We start from the raw sequence: 25843 nt of genomic DNA, 5'->3' as shown, positions 1-25843 counted from the left end.
AGAAATTCTATATCTATAATATTGGAGAATGTAAATAAAATATATGAACTGATAATCAGCATCAGTTGTATTTTTAATATAGTGGGACTCATGTTTTTGATCAGTGTAACCGGTGAGATGAATATTATCTTTAAGGAGAACTTAATACTTTGACTACTTGAGTCCTCTGACAGTTTGTTATCCTCTTTTATTATAGATAGCATCAACCTAAATAATGGTATTTGGGCAAAACATTCCTACAAAATTGCTCATCAAATGACCTCTGATATAAATATTTATACAATTATGGTAAAATAGATAATAAACTGTATTTTCAACATTATTCAGATTAAACATTATTTGGCTTGAATAGCTCAAACATGTAACAGAACTATGGTCACTTTGTAATGATTCCTGAATTTAAATATGAATGGAATGAATTAGAAAGCATTTCACTTACAGTCACTAAAACAGGTAACCCTGTGAGATAATAGATATGCTAATTTGTTTCACTTAAAAAATTTTTTACTATACAGGGGTCTTCCAACAGTTAATGGAAGAAGTGTATTTGGAAAAAAAAATATGCATAGATTTCAAAGCTTTTTGGTAACAAAATGACCCTGTACTTTATTCCTATTTTTGCACAAACTTTTTGAAGTACCTTCATGTTATAAGATTGTGTTGTCTGTCTTCTATACACACAATAAAATTTATTGTGATTATCTCTGCTATATTTTATTTCTTTATAAGTTTGTTTATTTCTTTTGTTTTCTTTTTTTTTTTTTCTTTTTTAGGGGTAAGAGGTTTTTGCTCTATAGGACGCGTGCATTCGACAGAAAGCGAGAAATCACCCCCAGGGGGAATGGCCACGCTGAAATCCCTTCTCAACCATTCTCCTCTTGGGATCTTGGGCATGCACTCACATGCGCCCAGCGTGAGTTTAAGCCACCGAATCCGGACTCTAACCATGAGTCCAGCAACATAGCCACTACACCAACTGCTGGTCCCAAGTGTGTTTCTTTCTTAAGAGGAAGCAAAAGGAACCACTGATAGGGTCTTTCAAGGCCATTCTCTTCTCATCACCCCCCAAGCCTTCCAGCCAGCCAAGATCATCAGTCCTAGTGCGCCTGATTTGAGGTACAACCCTGGTCTTCCCACATGGCTCCAGGATCACACGAAGGTACCCTACCTCTTGCCCCACTGCACAGTTTGCTCCTTATATTTACTGTTTCTGGTACATTTTTGCTTAGATATTGTTAACTATGAAAGAGGACTTCAGTGAATAACCCTAAGTGACAATCAAGGGATCTCCCCATATAGAGAGTTCAGGAGTCATTTGGAGATCTTCTAATATGCAGTTGTGTGTTGAATGAGCTGCCCTGATTTTGATCAATTTTTGTTATTTCAATTATTTTTACTTAAGCAGGTTCCTATATACAGTTTTTTTTCTTTGCATGGGTGTGTATCTATAGTGATGACTCTTACTAGGCAGAATATATGTATTATGAGTAAAAGAGTATAAATGTACATATATGTGTGTACTATATTTGTAAGCATAAAACACTGAAAGTTAAAATTGTCGTTTTTGTTTTTATGAAGAAATTGTATCTACCTATTTATTTCTTAGAAGTTTCTCTTGTTTTTTAAAGAATTATTTTTATTTAACTTTATTCATTTATTTATTTATTTTAATTTGACCAGAGAAAGATAAAGTGAGAGAGAGAAAAAGAGAAAGTGAGAAAGCAAGCTACCAGGTCCGGGACTTGAACCTCAATCAGTCATGTGAAAGTCCAGCACCCTTAATTACCATACCTACTGACAACCCTAGCGTTTGTCTTTTTTTAGAGAGATTTTTGCCATAGGGCACTTGCACTCACCAGAGACACAGAAAGAGACAAAGAGACAGAAAACAAGAAATCAACCCACCAGAAGAGATGAAGTTTTTCTCTTTGTATACAGCATAGTTTATTCCAACTAGTAGTAATGATACATATGATGATCAATTATACTTCATTATCCTTCTTTGTTTATAGTCTCATGAAAATCAAAATATGCAATCATGAGAATTGTGTATACATGGCATATGGTATTTAATAAAGAGAGAACAAATACCTTTTAAAATTACTCATGATTTTTGCAGTTCTGCTTTATGAATACATTTATAAATCAATGGTCTTATTTTTTAAGATGATGAATAGCAAATGTTTATTTAAACCCTAGGCTATTTACCAACACATACATCAAATTTAGGCATTACACAATTATTGAAGATGACTTTCATGAATGCACAAAGCAAAGAATCATCTCTTTACGGCTGATATGTGCATTTCATGGAAAAGTATAAAATAATTGGTGGATTAAAAATAGGCATCCCTTTGGTTTATTTTGAATCTTCAAACACGCAAGTTTTAAAATCTCTTTAAAACCTTTCATGTCATGAATTAAAGCAAAATACACTTAGTTTTGTCAGATACTTCAATTTTCTTTAAGAGAGATTTTTGCTATAGGCCTCATGCTCTCACTGGAGAGACAGAGACAGAATGGTAGAAATCACCCCTCTGGGGGGATGGCCATGTCACAATCCCTTCTCCTCCATTCTCCTCTCAAGATCTTGAGCATGCACTTGTACCTGGTATGAGTTTTAATTCGCTGAGTCTAGGACTCGAACCATGATCTTCTATGTGGGAGTCGTGATGTAACCATTATGCCATGTACTGGCCATACTTCAATATTAATTCAATATTAACATACATACTTCATTATTAACAATATTCTAAAAGACTTCAAAACTTTTTACTGTGTCAAGGATTATTTCATTTATTCATTAAATGAAGCAATCCAGTCTTGTTTATTCAACTTGTTTTGCACAGCTTTTAAGTTGATAATTCAAAGAAAGAACTCAGTTTAATTTGTGACTGTGTAAAACATCTCCAACACTGCATAGATGGATATTACTGCCTATATATTATAGTACATATATTGTATTCCTCTGTAGTACTTACTTATAAAAATGAATCATGATAACTAAGAACCAAAATTTTAGATTAATGTTATACCTTAAAAAATGTAACTCAACAAACACTCATTAAGTATCTCTTATGTAATATTATTATTCCAGGACAAAAAGGAATAAAAACATGATTTTTTTTTCTCTTGGGACTGACAGTCTAGTAAAATTGAAATATATTAACTAAGTGTAATGGATTGAATGTTCCTGCCAATTTGTTGCTATTCCTTCCATAGAGAGATGACGCCTGTTTCCTTTCCTTTGAATCTAGGTATATCGTAAGCCTGCTTTTGACTAAGAGAATGCAGGGGGAGGAACAGTATGGGTACTGGACTTCAAGACATCTGCAAGTGGAGGAACGCCTCGTCCAAAAGGAGAGGTCAAGGTAGCAGACTGTCCAGACACTAATGGAAAACCCGAGTCCAGCTCCTGATTGTCAACAATTACCAGCTTTGCAAGGAAGACATATGAAATATTTCAGCTAGTTGAGCTTTCAGATGACTACACTTCCAGCCAACACCACAGAGAGAAAAAGGGTAATTCCTTTGTCAACTCTTAGAAAAATCTTAAGAAGTAATAAGTGGTGGCTGTGTTGTGTTAAGCCACTATTTTTGAGGTGCAAATAAAACTGAAACAGGGCATATTTAAAGCCTTTCTATATGTTTGTTAAAAGTTAAAAAGTATGTATTAATTATGAAAATGAGGGAGAGAGATAAGGAGTGCTTATAATTTTAGCTAGAATTACCAGGGAATGAATGCATCATTAAAAGTGTAATATTTAGGAGCTGGCAGGTGGCATGGTGGTTAACGGCACTGGACTCACAATGCCGACTGTGGTTCAAGTCCCAGACTTGGTGGCTTGCTTTCTTACTTTCCCTCTCTTTCATTCTGTCTCTCTCTGGTAAAATTAAAATAAATAAATAAAGTGATTTTTTTTTTTTTGAGAGGTTTTTGCCATATGGCGCGTGCGCTCACCAGAAAGACAGGGAGAGACAGAGAGACAGAAAGTGAGAAATCACCCCCCAGGGGGGATGGCCATGGTGCAATCCCTTCTCCTCCATTCTCCTTTCGGGATCTTGGGCACACATGCACACAGACCAAGCGTGAATTTAAGCCACCAGGTCTGGGACTCGAACCACAGTCAACTACATGGGAGTCCAGCGACTTAGCCATTACACTAACTGCTGGTCCCAAAGTAATTCTTTTAAAAAAATGTAATATTTAATTGAACAGGCTTAGGGTCTTAGAACTTTCATTAGTTCTAACTAACTTTTGTTAGTTCCTAGTAGTCTAGCACTCTGATGTTCAGATCCTTTCATGATTCTTGACACTTAACACAATAGTTTTCAATGGTTCAAGGAAAAGCATCATGAAAAATTTCCAAGATCTTTTTTTGTTCTTCCCAACAAAGTTTGAAATGTAGTTCAAATAAATTATACACAGGCCTCCCACGTTGTTCTGGGAGTTCTACTACAGCATTCACCAGACTCTTGAAGATTCATTCCTCTTGTCATATTCTCAATATATAAAATAACACCTGCATAAATAAGATTGCATAGTGGCAATATCATGTGATTAACAACCCCACTCAGGGGCTTTTAGTAAGTGGTCTTTTGTTTTCTTGCTTACTAGGTTGAGTCATCTGTAGCTTGGAGGGGCTCAGCTTGTGTCTAGACTGCAGATCCTAGGTTGTGTCAAGGAATCATCCATGTACCTCCTATTCTGTGACCCATGCTAAAGAATCAATGGCTCCTTAATGACATGGTGTCCTCATAATGGATGGCAGGAGGGACAGACTACAACAGGAACACGTCATGCCTCTTGAGACATGTTCAGAAAGGGTGTTCAGCCTCTCCTGCCCACATTCCAAAGGACAAACAGGTGCTGTGACAAACCCAGTGTCTATGTGGCAGGAAATTATCATATCCCTAGGGAGGTTATATTAGGGCAGGGAAGAAAGGAGGTGTTTGGAACTAGTTCTGATTTACCACGGTGCTAATAGTACTAATTACCACAGTGCTCATGCACGTGTGAACAACATAGCATACCTGCAGTTTATAGAAAAAAAATGCAGGTATTATTTTATTTCAAAAATAGTTTTCTTTTATTGCTTTTAATTTTCTAGAAGGTACATGGAGTCTCCAAAGAGAGAAAGAAACAGAGAGAGGGAAAGTGAGAAAGCACCCCCCCCATGGGGGATAATAATACTACAATCCCTCCTCCATTTCTCATTTTGGGATTTTGGCCACATACACACACCCACTCGACATGTTCTTCAAGCTGCCAGTCCCAGACTGGAACTACATAGCCATTTTGGATCCAGTTGCCTTAAACACCATGCCATAGGCTGGCCTGAAAGTTCTTTTGTATAATTCTAACAATACTACTGATAGCTTTCTTGTATTTAACACAGGATTGGCTCACAACAACAATAATAATAATAATGTCCACCAAATAGGAGAATATTTTTGTTTTCTTAAATAATTGAATACATGTTTTTCTTTTTTTAAAAGAATTATTTAATTTATTTATTTATTTTAACTTGACCAGAGAGGGACAGAACAAGAGAGAGAGAGAGAGGGAAAATGAGAGAGCAAGCCGCCAGATCCAGGACTCAACCTGCAGTCAGCCATGTGTGAGTCCAGTGCCCTTAACTATTATGCTACCTGCTGGCCCCTGAATATATATTTTTCAATAAGCTTTTATTTGCTATGCTTGATGTTGGCATTTAAATTGCAATTTAAAAATATGTATTTTATATGCTTTTTGGCATGGTACAGATATTTTGTAAACTTTTCTTGTGAGATAAATGCAGTATTAATTCATAGACTATGTGTTTATAAATATATATTTAGTAATTTCAGTTGACAAAGCCAATTATTTTTAGTCATTATATTGTATGGTTTACAAGATTTTTATGGTTTACAAGATTTTTAATAGTTTCAAAAATATTACTGCCATAGTTTTACTAGAATGAGGCATAGAGGGCATATTTCTACATTAAATATTGAAAACTGCAATGGGATCAGCAGGTGGTGGGGTGGTTAAGGTACTCTAATTCCACATGGTTGATCATGGCTCAAGTTCCAGACCAGGATCACACTGGGCACATGTGTGTATGCCCCAAAACTTGAGAATGGAGGAGAAGGGATCGCAGTATGGCCATCTCCCTAGGGGGTTGATTTCTCATTTTCCTTCTCTCTGTCTCTCTCTGGGAAGTACATGCAGCCTAAAACAAAAATCTAAAATGTAGTATTTCAAGTATTGCATGTATTTATTCCTTCTTAAAATCTGTAATATGGTTAATGTGCTAACTTCTTTCATTGTTGTAAAAGATCACCATAAAGAGAAATTATTATACCTATCTTACAAAGACTCTGAGAGCTTAAGATAGAGTATAAAATTATAAAGAACAATTCAGTTGGATATTTATTTGGGCTGTTTTGTAGAATAACGATCATTAAAAACACGGTTCCATCCAGTTCAACTCTATTCAGTCTTGTCTGTTCAGACCTCTGAAGAAACAAAAACCAAGTTATATCCTGATTTCTAATTTGCATAATTAATTCATAATTCAGCTACAAACAAACATTAAAATAATTTGAAGTAGTCGGTAAAGAGCTTATTAATTATATTACTAATGATCTATTACTAGCTTATATAAAGTCATGTCATATAAATTAATAAAAAAATTTGCTCAGGTATACAGACTACAGGCATATTGAAAAACATGAAAGTTTTATGTGCATATTTACTGGCCAGTTTTCTCAGTATGGTGACTGATTTAGCAATAACTGCTAAATTGAAAAAGAAAATAATTTAAGTAAATACATTTGATAGGAAATGTTAGCAGATAGAAAAGCTTATTTTTATAAAATGAAGATCTGGAATAACCACAAAATCCATGACGGAACTGTTGCTTGTGAGCTATACCTTATGTTGAAAATTAAAGTAGACTCATGGCCAAATAAATACAGGGCATAATAAGTCCATATGTAGAGTTGAGATGATGGCTTTGTTATTATTTATTATAGTATCTTGAACTTATGTAGCATATCACAGTGAATAAAGTATATTCATATACATTACTTTGAGAATCATCTGTAGGACGCCCAAATAAAAAGATGAGATATATTTGGTAGGTATTTTCGAATTTGATAAATGACAATCCTGGACTAAGAAAGTTAAATAAATTATTTAAAATTAGACTATATTCAAGTGGAAGAGTAAGGAATCTAAGACAGACATCATGATAAAGAGCCAGTATTCTTTTCACTGTATTAAAGATGCAGGACAGGCATTGGGTATCTAAAGTGCACTGATCTGTGGAACCACCAGATGGCATAATTGTTACATCTCTGAACTCCCAAGTAATCAACCATGGTTCAAGTCCCAGACCCAGCAGCTTAAAACTCATTCTGGGTTCATGTGCATGTGTGCCCCAAATCCCAAGAGAATGGAGTAGAAGGGATTGTGGCATGGTTGTTCCCCCTGGTGGGGAGGATTTCTCACTTTCTGTCTCTCTGTAACTCTGTCTCTGAACCCTATTGCAAAAATCTCTCTAAAAAATATAAAACAAATAAATAAATAAAATAAAGTACACTGATTTGGGTTCAATAATTTTTATAAATAATCTTGTGGGAAATTTGATGCTTTTATTTGACAAATTAGAAAACAGACTTTTAGGAATTGAAATAGTTTGAATGCATATAATGAAAGGAATTTTAATATTTCTTACTCTTTTTTAATGCATCTTGTGTCCAAGGAGATTTAGTGATTAAAAATTACGACAGGACCATAAAATATGGAAGCAGAATAGCAGAATATAATGTAAAATTATTTTTTAAAGAGCATTCTCGAGTTACTGGCATGATTGAAGGGACTGAGGAATCTTTTATTTATCCCTGTTGACATTGCTTCAATGCTGACCAAGATTGGAATCCTGGCTGCTACTTGTGTAAATTCATTGTATTTATTTTTCTGGAGTATTTTGGTTAGGATTGTTGCAGACTTTGAAGTTACGCAGAAATATCTTTTCTCATTTTTTTCTTTTTTTATGTTTTTGCCATAGGGTACATGTGCTCACCAGAGAGAGACAGAGAAAGGGAAAATAAGAAATCACTCTCTTCCCAGAGAGGATGGTCATGTTGCAACCCCTTCTCCTCATTCTCATCTTGGGATTTGGGGCACATACGCACTTGAGTCCAATGTGATATTCAACCTGACGGGTCCAGGACTTGAACCATGGTCAGCCATGTGGAAGACCAGTGTCTTAACCACCACGCCACCTGTTGACCCTGAAATACCCTTTTCTTTTTATCAAAAAGTTTTGGGGAGCAGCGGATGGCAAAATTGTTATGTCACTGGACTCCCACGTAGTCAACTGCAGTTCAAGTTCCAGACCCAGTGGCTTAAAACTCATACCTGGCACATGTGCGTGCATGTCCAAGATCCTGAAAGGAGAATGGAGGAGAAGGGACTGCAGCGTAGCCATCATCCCTGGGCAGTGATTTCTTGTTTTCTGTCTCTCTCTGACTCTCTTTCTATCTCTCTAGTGAGTGCACATGAACTTATAGCAAAAAAAGTCTCTCTTTAAAAAAAAAAAAAATCAGCAGAGACTTTATCTTGACAAAACACAAAGTGGAAGATTTGTGTGTGTGTGTGTGTGATAACTTCTTAAATTCTAGGATACTTTCCACATATGTATGTACATTTACACTTATTTTGTTTCTATTTCTCAGAGGAAAATGACTTAGTTAATAATACAGGTTATCATTAGATATTAACTAAACTTTTTTTTGTTATTTAGCTATTGATTTTATATCTACTTTTTTATAGGATAAATGGATACACTTAACTCTTTAGGCACAAAAATAGAGCTACAGTGTCAATTGAAGAAACATCTTGCCTAAGACAGGAGTCTTAGGTTGATACCTTCTAATCCAACAAATAAAATGGAGCAGTATAAAATCTGACTCTCTTTTTTTTTGGAGAGGTTTTTGCTATAGGGCGCGTGCGCTCACCAGAGAGACAGAAAGCGAAAAATCACCCCCCAGGGGGGATGGTCATGCCGCAATCCCTTCTCCGTTCTCCGTTCTCCTCTCAGGATCTTGGGCACGCATGCACACACGCCCGGCGTGAGTTTTAAGCCACCGGGTCTGGGACACGAACCACAGTCCACTACGTGGGAGTCCACTGACATAGCCATTACGCTAACTGCTGGTTCCCAAAATCTGACTCTCTTATAAGCATAGTTAGGGGATTTTTGTCTCTGAAAGGAAAATAAGGTTGCTTCTGATGCGTTGCCTCTTTCTTCTGATGGTAATTAAAGTATAAGAAGAGAGTTTTTGGATCTGGCAGTAGAATCATAATTGACTAAGAACACATGAAATATTTTATCTGGATAAATTATAAGAAGAAGAAATGTTCTAACTTGGTTTGGATGCTCAATGAGAGACAAAGTAGTAACTGGTCTTTGTAGGTCACTTCCCACATAACTCAAATATTATTTTAATATTATTTACTGGTGTTCACTGGTATAAGTTTCTGAAACCTGATGAAAATGTAATGTAAAGCTTTGAAGAATCTTGAAGTCAGTCACTGTGAGATTTTTGAGGACATTTAATTTTAATGAGAATTCTGTTTAATTCATTGTATACATATAGCTGTGTCTCTGCTTTCAGGCTATTTTCTGTATAATCTTCCATTTGAATTTTGACATTAAACATCAAGGTCAAGAAAATCACTGAGAAATGACAAAGGTACAACACCAATGCACACTGAATTCTGACATTTTTAGTCAATCTTATCCATTTTGAAAAGCTTGGACAATTAAGCTTTGTTTCCACTCAGACCACAGAAACCAACTGCATTCAAATCTTACTTTCTTTTCTGAAATATATTTTTTGATAGTTCATGGATGCTATCAATATAGATTTTAACAGCCCAGAAAACTCTGTTCCAGAAAAGTGTAGTTTCCTATGTCATATGCCAGTTAGGAAAGCCAGAGCCCTGCCAACATTCTGTTCCTAGATTGTAAAAGTTTCTTCAACTGATTCAAGTCCTACGTTCTTCACCTAATATACATGGTGGGTTTGGAGTACTAGTTGAACAAAAGAGTTATTCTAAGCACTCCAGAAAGATAGGATTTTCAGATATAGTGTTATTTAAGCCATAATGAAAATATTTCTATCAAGGCATCTGAAAGGGGGCATAATCACAATTGAAAACGTTTTCGGAAGTGCTAATTATAATTTCCTGAACCTGACAGCAGAGATTTCAGACTCCCACCTCACTGTTTCCTCTTGCTCTCTGCATCACTACACATGCCTCATTTTATTGGAAACCCACCATCATCTCTAAGTTGGATTACCCAAATTACTACAAAATTATATTGCTGCTAATTTAATGATAGTCAGTGAAGAATGCTCTGTTCAAAAATAGTTATTCAGAGGACAACCGGTGGCCTGGTCATTAAGGTGCTGGACTCCCACCTGGCCGACCGTGGTTCAAGTGCCATTCCTGGTGGTTTGAAACTCACACTGGGTGAGCGTGCATGTGTGCTCTATATACCAAGAGGAAAATAGAGGAGAAGGGATTGCGACGTGGCCATCCCCCCTCTCAGTGATGGGTGGTGATTTCTCACTTTCCTCCTCTCTGTCTCTCTGGTGAACACATGTGCTTTATGGCAAAAACCTTAAAAAGAAAAAAAAGTCATTAAAACCCATTTCTTCCCAGATCTGAGATCTGCCATCTTCTACATTGAGGTTCTCTACTCCATTTAACCAAGCATGCAAAAATAAATAAACAAATAAAGGTCATGAAAAATTCTCCAGTAGGTTCTTTTTGGCCAAACCTGTAGAATTTAGTCATGTGATTTCACCTAATAGGAGAATGAATAGAATAGTCAGCTAAGAAAAACATTACCTACAATCTATACAATAGTAATCTATGACTCACTTTGCTTAAAAGTATATAACTTCACCATCTCTGAGTAAGCCTTAATATGTTTTATAAATTCAATTTAGTCACTAAGAAATTGATAGGAGAGAGTATACATGCTATATCTGGAAGAGATAACAACTTTCAAAGAACGATACTGAAAAATACTGTCCAATAGTTTTCATAGCATCTCTCTGGGTATTATATTCTAGAACTCCTTTAGCTTTTCACTTATGCTTAGATGCCTCTCGTTGCCAGGTAATGGGGGTAATTATATGGATAATAATTTTGCCTTTTTAATAGAAATCTCTAGCGCTAGCATTTTCCTTTGTTTCCCCTGCCAGTAATTGCTAGTTCTTTACATTTTTGTATCTATTTAATTCAGACTGTGAGAGCTACAAGTTTCTATAAACAAACAAAAACTAACTACTCACACATCATTATGAAGAGCACACACAGCCTCACATGAATAAATGACATAAACAATCTGAGACTGTGATATTAGATTTATTGTCTCTACAGTCTTTGTAATATTTTCAGAACACTCCAATTCCACATCGTGATTTTTCTCAGCTTTAAAACTTTTGATATCTTTTGTCCATATGGTAGTATAAATGGTGTCAGTGAAAGAATCCCTTATTGTATGTTCATTCTACTCACTAAGGTTTATGCCTAAAGTCAGACTTGTGTTCATGGATATGTATCTATCAGCTGCACTTGCTACTGAAAATATTTAGATTAATTAAAATCTTTAGTGAATCAAATGCAGGGGACAAAGGCATAGAAAGCAACCATGGATACCAGAGACAGTGTGGGAGGACAGTGGGAGATGGCAGAGGGCGAGAGGGAATCAAGGATGGGAAAAAAAGCAAAATACACAGGAAACAAGAAATGGAAAATTACTTGTTGACGATAACACATATGTTGATGTGCTTGATTGAGTCAATATACAATGTATTGCCAACATTCTGTTCCTAGATTGTAAAAGTTTCTTCAACTGATTCAAGTCCTACGTTCTTCACCTAATATACATGGTGGGTTTGGAGTACTAGTTGAACAAAAGAGTTATTCTAAGCACTCCAGAAAGATAGGATTTTCAGATATAGTGTTATTTAAGCCATAATGAAAATATTTCTATCAAGGCATCTGAAAGGGGGCATAATCACAATTGAAAACGTTTTCGGAAGTGCTAATTATAATTTCCTGAACCTGACAGCAGAGATTTCAGACTCCCACCTCACTGTTTCCTCTTGCTCTCTGCATCACTACACATGCCTCATTTTATTGGAAACCCACCATCATCTCTAAGTTGGATTACCCAAATTACTACAAAATTATATTGCTGCTAATTTAATGATAGTCAGTGAAGAATGCTCTGTTCAAAAATAGTTATTCAGAGGACAACCGGTGGCCTGGTCATTAAGGTGCTGGACTCCCACCTGGCCGACCGTGGTTCAAGTGCCATTCCTGGTGGTTTGAAACTCACACTGGGTGAGCGTGCATGTGTGCTCTATATACCAAGAGGAAAATAGAGGAGAAGGGATTGCGACGTGGCCATCCCCCCTCTCAGTGATGGGTGGTGATTTCTCACTTTCCTCCTCTCTGTCTCTCTGGTGAACACATGTGCTTTATGGCAAAAACCTTAAAAAGAAAAAAAAGTCATTAAAACCCATTTCTTCCCAGATCTGAGATCTGCCATCTTCTACATTGAGGTTCTCTACTCCATTTAACCAAGCATGCAAAAATAAATAAACAAATAAAGGTCATGAAAAATTCTCCAGTAGGTTCTTTTTGGCCAAACCTGTAGAATTTAGTCATGTGATTTCACCTAATAGGAGAATGAATAGAATAGTCAGCTAAGAAAAACATTACCTACAATCTATACAATAGTAATCTATGACTCACTTTGCTTAAAAGTATATAACTTCACCATCTCTGAGTAAGCCTTAATATGTTTTATAAATTCAATTTAGTCACTAAGAAATTGATAGGAGAGAGTATACATGCTATATCTGGAAGAGATAACAACTTTCAAAGAACGATACTGAAAAATACTGTCCAATAGTTTTCATAGCATCTCTCTGGGTATTATATTCTAGAACTCCTTTAGCTTTTCACTTATGCTTAGATGCCTCTCGTTGCCAGGTAATGGGGGTAATTATATGGATAATAATTTTGCCTTTTTAATAGAAATCTCTAGCGCTAGCATTTTCCTTTGTTTCCCCTGCCAGTAATTGCTAGTTCTTTACATTTTTGTATCTATTTAATTCAGACTGTGAGAGCTACAAGTTTCTATAAACAAACAAAAACTAACTACTCACACATCATTATGAAGAGCACACACAGCCTCACATGAATAAATGACATAAACAATCTGAGACTGTGATATTAGATTTATTGTCTCTACAGTCTTTGTAATATTTTCAGAACACTCCAATTCCACATCGTGATTTTTCTCAGCTTTAAAACTTTTGATATCTTTTGTCCATATGGTAGTATAAATGGTGTCAGTGAAAGAATCCCTTATTGTATGTTCATTCTACTCACTAAGGTTTATGCCTAAAGTCAGACTTGTGTTCATGGATATGTATCTATCAGCTGCACTTGCTACTGAAAATATTTAGATTAATTAAAATCTTTAGTGAATCAAATGCAGGGGACAAAGGCATAGAAAGCAACCATGGATACCAGAGACAGTGTGGGAGGACAGTGGGAGATGGCAGAGGGCGAGAGGGAATCAAGGATGGGAAAAAAAGCAAAATACACAGGAAACAAGAAATGGAAAATTACTTGTTGACGATAACACATATGTTGATGTGCTTGATTGAGTCAATATACAATGTATTCTGGATGGAAAATCTCATTTTGTATGCTGTCATAATGTACCGTGAATGAATGTAAATAAATACATTTAAATTAAAAAAAAAAAAAAAAAGAACATGTTACTGAGACTAGCAGATGGCATAATGGTTTCGTCACTGGACTACCATGTAGTTGATTGCAGTTCAAGTCCCAGACCCTGTGGCTTAAAACTCATGCCGGGACCATGTTCATGTGTGCCCCAAATCCCAAGAGGATAATAGAGGAGAAGAGATTGCAGCATGGCCATCCCCCCGGGAGGTGGTTTCTCACTTTCTATCTTTGTCTCTCTCATGAATGCATGTAACCTGTCACAAAAACCTCCCCCAAGAAACAAAACAAAACAAAATAAAAATTATTTCTTTCAGAAAAGTGTTCTAGCATTTTATTTCTTGTGGTATAAATCTAGTGATTTCTAAAATATACTTTCAAATGACAATCTTTTCTAAGATACACAAGGAACCACTGTCAAATACACATTTTTGGTACATTTTTCAAAGGATGGAATAATTTCTCCCAAGAGATATTTGATGTTCACAGTATTCACTTCAGAGTAAATGGAAGACTGAAAAAGTCACTGATTTTAGGGAACACAGACTTCAAAACATGTCAGATTTTTATCTTGAGCTGGTGAGAAAACCTATTCAAATTTTTTTTTGGATAGAAAGAGAGAAATCATCCCCAGGCTATAATCCTTTCTCCAGTCTCTTCTCAGGATTTTGGCACACATGCACATGTGCCCAGACTGAGTTTCAAGCCACCTCTGGGTCTGGTACTTAAGCCCGGTTCAGCCATCTGGGCGTCCAGCACCTTAACCACATTGGACCCACGGTCCCCTTGAACCCATACTTTAAAAATAGCATGACATATGTGAACCTCCTGACATCATCCACCCCATTCATGAGGTGTTTTGTTTATACTAATAATGTGTCCTCTGCCTCCACTGGAGTATGAAATTGTTACTGTTCAAATAGTTGCTCTTGGAAATGCCCTGTGCTTTGTGGTTTAAATTCAGACACTAAGGGACCAGCAGATGGCATAGTGGTTACGTCGCTGGACTCCCACATAGTCGACCACTATTTGAGTCCTGGACATAGTGGCTTAAAACTCACACTGGGTGTATGTGTGTGTATGCCCAAGATCCTGAGAAAATGGAGGATTACGACGTGGCCATCTCCTCTGAGGGGTGATTTCTCTCTGTCTCTCTGTCAAGTGTACACACCCTATAGCAAAAAGCTTTCTTAAAAAATAATTTAAAAGTTCATGCACTGAAGGAAAAGTTCATTTCTCTTCCTGAAAATGTCTTGAAGATGATATCAGTGTACATAAAATCCTTGTAATTAATAGTCTACATCACTTTCCATTTAAGGACCAATTGCTGATGAAATTAAAATCACATGTATTTACGCTTACACATCCTATAAATTTAACCTGAAATATATCCTTTAAAATACATTAGAAATGGGACCAGCAGTTAGCGTAATGGCTATGTTGCTGGACTCCCACGTAGTCAACCGCGGTTTGAGTCCCGGACCCGGTGGCTTAAAACTCACGCCGGGCGCATGTGCGTGCGTGCCCAAGATCCCAAGAGGAGAATTGAGAAGAAGGGATTGCGGCATGTGCGTGCCCAAGATCCCAAGAGGAGAACTGAGAAGAAGGGATTGCGGCATGACCGTCCCCCCTGGAGGGTGATTTCTTGCTTTCTGTCTCTCTGTCTCTGTCTGTCTGGTGAGTGCATACGCCCTATAGCCAAAACCTCTCCAAAAAAAAAAAAAAATTAGAAATGTATAGCGATTGAATGTATAAATAATAATAATAAAAGAAAGAAATACCTCAGTGATTCCAGCTTGCTTTCCATCCAATTAGGAGTAGAGAGAAAGGAGGCCAGACCAGAGGCAGCTCTTCACTGAAGTCCAATACCCATTTTAGGGTGGGGGAGAAAGGAAAAAAAAAAAAATTAGAAATGTATAGCGATTGAATGTATAAATAATAATAATAAAAGAAAGAAATACCTCAGTGATTCCAGCTTGCTTTCCATCCAATTAGGAGTAGAGAGAAAGGAGGCCAGACCAGAGGCAGCTCTTCACTGAAGTCCAATACCCATTTTAGGGTGGGGGAGAAAGGCCTGTTTTGGCCCTTGAAACCATCCTCCCCATTCCAGCAGCCATGAAGACTACTGAGAAAGCCGACCTGACTGGAGGCAGGTATTCACCCAAGCCCAATGCCCATTCTAGGGTGTGGTAGGAGGGCCTGTTTTGGTTCTCAGGATGACCCTCCTCCGATTCCTGTTACAACAGGATAAGAAGCAACAGAGAGAAAACAGGCTTGAACAGAGGTAGCTCTCCACCCAAGGCACCTACTGCTACAGCCACAGGTAGAGAAGGACAGAGAGAACACGTGACTGACCAGAGGCAGCTCCTCACCCAAGCATCCTGCCTAAAGTAGTCTAAAGTCATCCTAAAGATGATCTTCTTTAGCCCTTGAGACCACCCCCTGCCCAATTTCTGCAGTCAAAAGTAAGATGGAATTGAAAGAAAACAGACCCGATCAAAGGTACCTCATCCCCAATGCCCCTTGCCCATTCTAGGGTGGGGGTGGAAGTCCTGTTTTTGCCCAGGAGACCACCTTCCATTTCTCTAGCCCTAGTGTAAGAAGGAACTGAGAGAAAGGCCAGACTGGAAGCAGTTACTCACCCAAAACACTGCCCAGTCTAGCCAAAAGAGGCTTTCAAGACCACCACCCCAGAACCTGTAGCCAAATGGTAAGAAGGAGCAGAGAGAAATAAGTTCCGATCACAGCCATCTCTTCACCCAAGGCCCCCCTGGAGACCACCACCCTGCCCCATTACTATAACCTCAAGGAAGAAGTTCCTGACTCAAGCACTACGTCCACAGGGCCTATTTTGGCCCTTGAGACCACCCCGCTACCCTGTAGTCATAGGGGAAGAAGAACTTGGAGGCAGCAACACTGACCAAGGAAGAAAAGACCAGAGAGAAAGCAGGCCCTAGACCAGGCAGCTCTTCACTCAAGCTTTCTGCCCACTCTCGAGTATGGGAGGAGGGCCTGCTTTGGACCTTTAGACTACACTCCCATTCCTCCAAGCAGAGAGAACAGAGAGAAAGCAGGCTCGACAGGAGGTAGCTCTTTACACAAGCACCCTGCCTACAATGGCATGAGGGAATAGGGTGCATTTTGGCCCTCGAGAAGTGCCTTCCCATTCCTGAAGTTACAGAGCAAAATTGCCGAGAAGAAAGAGGGCCTCACTGGAGGCAGCTCTTTACCCAAACTCCTTTCTAGTGTAAGAGGAAGGCTTGTTTTGGCCCTGGAGAACACTTTCCAATTTCTGCAGCCACAGAGTTCGAAGGAACAGAGAGAAAGTGGGTCCTACTAGAGGCAGCTCTTCATCGAAGACCCCTACTATGTGGTGTGGGAAGACCTGTTTTGGCCCTCACGACCACCATGTGCTCATGTAGCTATAAGTAGAGAAGGAAGGAGAGAAAGCAGGACTGACTGGAAGAAGTTCCTGACTCAAGTACTACGTCCACAGGGCCGATTTTGGCCCTTGAGACCACCCCACTACCCTGTAGTCATAGGGGAAGGAGAACTTGGAGGCAGCAACACTGACCAAAGATAGTGCCTCACCCAAGCACCGTGCCAAACTAGCCTGTAAAATGATAGCCTGTTTTAGACCTTGAGACCATACCCCTACACATTTCCTGCTGTCGACAATTAGATGGAACAGAGAGGAAGCAGGCCCAACTGGAGTCAACTTTTGACCTGAGCCCCTTGCCCATGATAGGGTGTGGGAGGAGGGCCTCTTTGCGCCCAGAAAATCATCCCTCTACCCCCATTCCTCCAACCACAGTGTAAAAAGGAGCAGAGAACAAGCAGATAAGTATGAGTCAGCCCTTCTCTCAAGACCCAAGCCTGTTTTAGGGTCATGGAGGGAGGGGCTGTTTTACTTTTGAGACCATCATCCTACTCTTCCAGCTACAGAATAAGAATGAGCAAGAAAAAGTGGGGCACAACAAAGGCAGCTCTCTAAGCAACAATTAGTGTGGAGACAGCCCTCAGAGTGGGAAACTATATTTGCAAACTATGCCTCAGACAAGGGAATTAGCCTCAGAAAATTCAAGCAGCTTAAGCACACACAAAAAAATCAATCCAATAAAAAGACGAGCAAATGAGTTGTACATATAACTCTCTAAGGAAGACATACACATGGCTAAAAACACAAGAAAAATGCTCAGCATCTCTATCACAAGGGAAATGCAAACCAAACCATATTGTGATACCACTTAGCCCCAGTCAGAAAGGCAATATCGTGTGGTATGTGAAGTGCAAGGGGAAGAAATATTTGACAGATGGAAAAATAAAGTTCACTGTTGAAAAAAAAAAATAAAACATAATAACTGAAAATGTAAAAGAAAAGTAAAAATATAGATTAAAAAATAGGGACCAGCAGTTAGCGTAATGGCTATGTCGCTGGACTCCCACGTAGTTGACCACGGTTCGCGTCCTGGACCCGGTAGCTTAAAACTTACACCAGGCGCGTGTGCATGCGTCCCCAAGATCCTGAGAGGAGAATGGAGGAGAAGGGATTACGGGGTGGCCATGCCCCCTGGGGGGGGTGATTTCTCGCTTTCTGTCTCTCTGTTTCTGTCTGGCGAGCACACGCGACCTATAGCGAAAACCTCTCCAAAAAATAAAAATTAAAAATAAAATAAATAAATAAAGAATAAGTGCTGATGAGATTCTAATGAAAAGGAGACCTTCCTACACTGTTGGTTGGAATGTAAATTAGTCTAGCCATTGTGGAGAACAATATGGAGGTTCCTCAGAAACCTACATACAGAAATACACAGAAATAGCATGTGACCCAGTAATTGCATTTTTTTCTTTTTTTTTCTTTTTTTTAGAGAGGTTTTTGCTATAGAGCACGTGTGCTCACCAGACAGACAGAGAGAGACAGAGAGACAGAAAGTGAGAAATCACCCCCCAGGGTGGATGGCCACGCTGCAATCCCTCCTCCTCCATTCTCCTCTGGGGATCTTGGGCACGCACGCACACGTGCCTGGCATGAGTTTAAGCCACCAGGTCCAGGACACGAACCGCAGTCAACTACGTGGGAGTCCAGCGACATAGCCATTACACTAACTGCTGGTCCCAGTAATTGCATTTTTAAATATCTACCCAAAGGATAGAAAACCCTCAGCCAGAAAAACACTTGTACATTCATGTTTATTGCAGCATTATTCACAATTTCTAGGACATGAAATCAACCCAAAGAACAGGTAAATGGATTAAAAAGATGTGGCAAATGTACTCTGTGGAATACTACTCAGTCATAAACAATGATGAGGCTCTGACATTTGATATGAAAGGGAAAAATATGAAAGAGTTAATGCTAAGCAAAGCAAGCCAGAATATGAAAAGCAAGCACTGTATGTCCCTGCACAGTATTTGCCAAATGTCTGGACTCTACAGGAGAAACTAAAATATTGGAAGATATAATACCAGGGAGGGCAACTGTAGATACTAGAAACAGTACAGAACAGTGTAGGTAATATGAGGTGGGAGGGAGGGGAAAAGGAAAAAAATCAAACAAAGCATTAAGAAGATATAAAAATGAAAAGTATCTCTTGATGATTATGTGTTAATGTCCCTGACTTGACTAATATGCGCTATATTCATGCTGAAAACCATCTTGTACACTCAAAGGTATAGTGATCAAATGCAAATTTTTAAAAAATGCTTCAGTTAACAAATAATTCTTAGAAATCCAAAATGTCTCTCAAAGTGAACTCAAGATATGTTCACAACTAGAGGCTCTTGGAGGGAACAGAGAAGGCGATCTTCAGTAAAGGGAAATGGGACAGTGAAAGAGAGGATCCTCCTGAACTGGAATCCTGATTGTGTCCATGGTGCACCACTGACAAATGAATATTGAGAAATCAGGTCCATAGTGTTCCCTGGTAACTATGAGCTTGAGAATAAGGTAGCACTAATAATAAATGAGGTTACTCAAAGAGGTTAATAGTCTTTTGAAAGCCTTCATTTCAGTCAGTTATAGAAAAGAAATTAAAACGCAGGTCCCTTGATGTCTAATTCATCCTTTCCTTTTTTTTCCCCTATCATCCTATGGGTGTTATCAAGTTTAATTGTGCCTGGGATAAAATATTTCAATAAATGACATTTAAAATCTATTCCAACAGATGACATAATGGTTATGTCGCTGGACTTCCACGTAGTCAATTGTGGTTCTAGTCCTGGACCCGGTGGCTTAAAATTCACACTGGGTTTGTATGTGTGGGTGTGCCCAGAATCATGAGAGGAGAATGGAGAAAAGGGGGTTGTGACATGGCCACCCTTTAGGGGAGTGGTTTCTGACTGTATGTCTCTGCCTCTCTCTGTCTCTCTCATGAGCGCATGGGCCCGATAGCAAAAATCTCTCTCAAAAAAAAATCAAAACAAAACAAACAAACAATCTAGTCCAACTATAATTATCTTATACTAGCATTCGCCTTAATCACTTTTCTTTTTTTGAGAGGTTTTTGTTTTTAGTGCGTATGTGCTCTCCAGAAAGACAGAGAGAGACAGAGAGTAAGAAATCACCCGCCAGGGGGATGGCCATTCTGCAATCCATTCTCCTCTCAGGACCTTGGCCCTGCGTGCACACATGCCTGGCATGAATTTAAGCCACCAGTTCCTGGACTCGAACCCAGTCAACTACATGGGAGTCCAGCAACATAGCCATTATGCCAACTGCTGGTCCCACCTTAATCTTGTCATTTTCAAAGGATATCCTGCAGTACAGAATAAGAAATTAAACAAATTTCATTCTTTATCATTCTACATAGCCTTTAAAGTATGATTACTAAAAAAATCTGACATTTTAAATGCTTCTGTTCTTTTGCTATTAAATACACTTTGCAGGAAAAAAAAAAAAGTATACATAAAGCCAGCTTCCAGAAACTGTGTACCTATTGGCTTTCCTGATAAGCATCACACTGTCAACAAGACAGTTATCTGAGATAGACACTGTGACATGCTGTAAACAACCACGGTCACACAACTCTGTTAGAATTTTGAAGCAGTTTGAACTGATAATATTTATTCTCCACGGTGGAAAATTATTGGAATGTAATGTTGCGTAATTACTGGCAGGAGATAATCCCGGAATTGTAACGTTCACATTTCATCTAAAGTGAAAATGCAGTGTTGAGTGAGTTGTATTGATTATTTTAATCCTGTGTCAGACTAGAAATACTGTTAAAGCTCCATGATTCCTCTTTGACTACCATTTGCCTCCCAGCAGAGGAAAAACTGTGGTTGATCTATTAATAACTGAATAGGCTTGGAAATGCATTGTACTGTCCAATTTAATGAGAAATGGAGCAATGATTTTAAAACCACTGATGATCATATTTCATACCATTACTATAGCAATAGTTTAGTTACATGCCAAGTTAGATGGTGTTTATATTTTCACATTGGAAAGCTATGAGTCATGAAATCAGCAAATAGGGAACTAACCTGTATGTTGCCATTTAGAGAAAAATATGTACAAACGAGTTGTGCTGGCTGTGCCGTGTTTTATGAAAAACCTCATTGTGCATAACAGTTTTTACAGATCAGTGGGTATATCTAGATGTCTTAAGCCTACATATTAAAGCAGCAATGACACAATATAAGTAATAGTAACAAAAGCCACATTTGAAATCCTTACAAACAATGGACAGGGGGATAAAAGGAACTGTGTAGTGCTATGGACTGAATTAAATCCCCATCCCAAATTCATAGATTGGAGATCTAACCTCCACTCTGACTTGTATATAGGGCCTCTAATTAGGTAATTAAGTTAAATGAAGTCATAAAGTTAGGGCCTAATCCAAGAGAACTAATGTCATTACAAGAGGAAAAGATATGTAAGTTCATTCTCTCTCTCTCTCTCTTTCTGTCTCTCTCCTCTCTCTGTCTCTCTGCCTGAGCAAAGGGAGGCCATGAAAGTACACAAAGAGAAAAAGCCTTCTAAAAGTCAGTAAGAGATACCAAAAACCAGATTTTCTGGTAGTTTGATCTTGGATTTCTAGCCTCCAGAACTGTAAGATAATTAATTTCTGTTACCCAAGTAACCAAATCCATGGTGTTTTGATGTGGCAGACTAAGCAGATTAAAAAAAGAATGAGGGGCCGACAGGTGGTGTGGTGGTTAAGGGCGCTGGACTCCCACATGGCTGACCATAGTTCGAGTCCCAGACCTGGCGGTTTGCTTTCCCGCTACCCACTCATCCCACCTCTGCCCCCCCACTCTCTCTGTCCCTCTCTGGTCAAATGAAAACAAATAAAGTTGAATAAAATAATTCTTTAAAAAAGAGAGAAAAAAATTCTGTACTAAATACTGTTACTTATGTAACAAATTAAATTTTTAGTAAGAATTATAATAATCAACCAAAAGTTGGATTATATGCCTAATAACATGATGCAACAATTAATTCTATCATACAGATATGATAGAATATTAGATAAAATGTAGAAATTGATGAAGACATTACTATACATGGGAAAATCATCTCTATTGTTTCTTTTTTTAAAGATTTATTTTACTTAACTTTATATGTGTTTATTTATTTCAATTTGACATGAGAGGGATAGAGTGAGAGAGAGAGAGGGAAAGTAAGCAAGCAAGCTGCCAGTTCTGCCCATGCCAGCTGCTGGCCCCATCTCTATCATTTCTATAGTTTAGGCTTCGATTAACTCAAAAAGAATGTCTGATGTAAATTTTATGTATATTTGTTTCAAAACTATCTATTTATAAATTACATAAATACATAAAATGCTGGCTATTGAGAATGACTTTTTCTTAAGTTTATTTTTTTTTCTTTCATGAGCAAGACAGAGAGAGAGAGAGAGAGAGAGAGAGAGACAGGTAGCATTGATAGGATCTTGCCACATTGTGATCTTTTGCTCAGCCTTCACCCAGCCAGGATCAAGGGCATGCAGGCACCTACAGCATGCTCAGGTCTACCCGGAATCTGAATTCAGGCCGCCCATAAATGTCTACACAGTGGCAGCCTATTTCCTGCACTACTGAGTCTGGGTGTAACTTTTTTAATTACTAAAAGCAATTATCAATCAATGGCCATCCACAGCAAATGTGAGTATAGGATGATTTTCTTTCATTCTTTTTGTTTTAGATGGGCTCTCTACTACAAACCTTGCTTAAATACAATGTTCTAACCTTTATCAAATATGTAGGGAAGTAAGAGACAGATCTTCAACATCATTCTTTGGTTCTTTATTATCAAATGTATTTTGAAGTTTTATGAGACAGGCAATTATGTTTATAAAATGAAAGTTTACCAAGACAATAAAAATTCCCATTATAGATTGTTAGTAGTTATTATTGCAAAAGATTATAAAACCAGATAATTTTGATTTAAAATCTATCTCTTGAATTAATAAAATTAGAGTAGGAAATGTGAACAAATTAATTAATTTTCTTATTTTCTTTTTTCTCTCTTTCTTTCGATTCTCTTTTCAGACTATCTTTAAGCATAATATTGAGGATAAAATCATGCATTATATTGTCTTTAAAAACATTTGATCATTCTCTATGTTTGTTTTTATGTTTAAGATGTTCTTGGTCATATCCAAGTCATTATATGAGTTTTGGGTAGTTTTTCAGATTATATTAGTCATTTATTTTTAATTTATTCAGCAAATACGGTAAACTAATTCCATGTCCCAGGCAGAGTATAATTTGAGAGCTAGAAAGAGAACAAAACAGTCATGCTCTCATTTTTCATGAAGTTTTCTTCTAATGAGATAGACTGACATTAATCAAGTAATCACACAGGCAAATGTGTGATCTAAAATTGAAATAAGTGTTGGGAAGGAAAATTATAGCTATTGAAACCTAGTCATATAAAGTGAAATGCATTTTCAGAAAAATTACAAAATGTTATGTTTTGAGTTATTTCAAAGACAATTTGTTTTGATGATATATAGAATAATACTCTTTACTAACTTCACTACTTAAAATAGTATTTGGGGAGTTTTTATCTTTTAAAATATTACTCCTGAAAGTGTTCATGCAATTACTAATTGTGAATAAGTTACCATTAATGGAAATTTAATAGATAATTTCTAATAAATATACTAAATTAAAATGAGAAAGAGTTATAAGCATATGTATAAAGTTAAAGAATATTGATTTTGGACCAGTGGTTGGTGTAATGGCTATGTCACTGGACTCCCACGTAGTCAACTGTGGTTCAAGTCCCGGACCCAATGGCTTAAACTCACGCTGGGCATGTGTGTGTGAGTGCCCAAGATCCTGAGAGGAGAATGGAGGAGAAGCATGGATTGAGAGAATCCATGGATTGAGAAGAGAATAGAGTGTGGCATGGCTATCCCCCCTGAGGGGTGATTTCTTGCTTCCTGTTTCTCTGTCTCTGTCTTTCTGGTGAGCACACGAGCCCTATGGCAAAAACCTCTCAAAAAAAAAAAAAACAAAAAACAAACAAACCAAAAAAAAAAACCAAAGAAAAGAATATTGATTTTTAACATTAGTTCAAAATAATAATATATATAGACTTTTAAAATTCTATTTTAATATTTCTAATTTTCATGTAGATTTTGTCTGAAAGCAAATATATAAGACAAATTTACCAGAAAATATAATTTGATGTTGATACTATAATTAATGGTGTATGAGTTGCATGCTAAAGAAAGCACAAATTATACTATATAATCATTTTGTAAGTAGATATTTAAGGTGAGATTTATATTGAAAAACCCACATAAACTCTAAAATATATGCTCATCTTTTCAATAAGTGGATCTAAGTAACATTTTTGTTACTTAATACATATAATTTAAGTAAAAGTGAATTTACTGTTATTCCCAGTTTTTAATATTAAAAATGACTTACAGATCTAGTTAAAATAGAACAATAGGCCTGTAATCTTAGTGAAAATTTTATGTAATTTTTAGAAAGGTTTGAAAAATATCCTCACTATTGGGTAAAGTTTTCTGGTTAATAGAAATGTGAGTTAACTACAACTGCTCATTTCAAACCAGATTTCACACTAGAAATAAGAAAAGACATTTGCCTCCTAGGTACTTACCAATTTCATTAGAAGTGATGGATTTTTTGTGGTATAGAGATTCTTAGGCGATGAAAAATACTGATTGCTTCTCCTTTCTAATATAGCAATAGTTCATGTCTTGGAACGAGTTCTATTGTCAAAGTGAATAATATTTTAATATGTTTAGGTATGGCCTTATTCTTCTTGATAGAAAAATGGAATGACTTTTGACATTAAGAGAGTTTGTTATCAGTCACTTGAGTAGTATCGATGCCAAATCTTTTTGATGATGCGCTTGAGCTTCAGGTAAGATTCTAGAAAAGAAAATTAGAAGTTAAAATGTGTGCACTATATCTCTCTCTTTGGGTGGTTCATGTAAGCCAAGAATCATATATTCCAGCAAAGCAGGAGGGCAGGTTGGAAAATGGGCCTTATCAGAAGCTAGATTTGGAATTAGATTGTTTTTGCTGAACTATTTCTTAAGCATTTGTACTTAAGCCCCAGAAACTCTTTCCATGTGATAACCAAGCTTTGGGTTTCTGAGCCATGATAAATTCAAGAAAGCATCATGATCACCATATAGATTTTTACTAAACAAAAGCACAGTTCTAAACACAACTGTGCCTGCTAAGAGATTAAGTTGTACTGGAATAATGTGTCAATATTTTAAGAGCCCATATGACCTCGAGCAAGTATTTGGTATAGATCTGGAGTACCTGTTTTATGTCCTATGCATTGATGAATTTAGAAGATTTTGGTAACACAATGATTTCCTTTTATCAGCTCAATCATATTTTAATAGGAAGGTGGAAAACAACAAAACAAAATACAATACAGCACACATGGGGGCTGGTTCACTGGAATAGTGGCAGATAAACAGATAAATACAGAGTTAAACATATATGGTGCTCCTAAAGACTAAAATGTGTGTGTGTGTGTGCATGTGTATGTGTATTATATATATA

This window comes from Tupaia chinensis, unplaced genomic scaffold (genome assembly GCF_000334495.1).
Source record: "Tupaia chinensis unplaced genomic scaffold, TupChi_1.0 Scaffold000370_1, whole genome shotgun sequence".
NCBI lineage: Eukaryota > Metazoa > Chordata > Mammalia > Scandentia > Tupaiidae > Tupaia > Tupaia belangeri.
The sequence above is the reverse complement of the archived record's forward strand: the minus strand, read 5'-3'. Positions refer to the sequence as shown.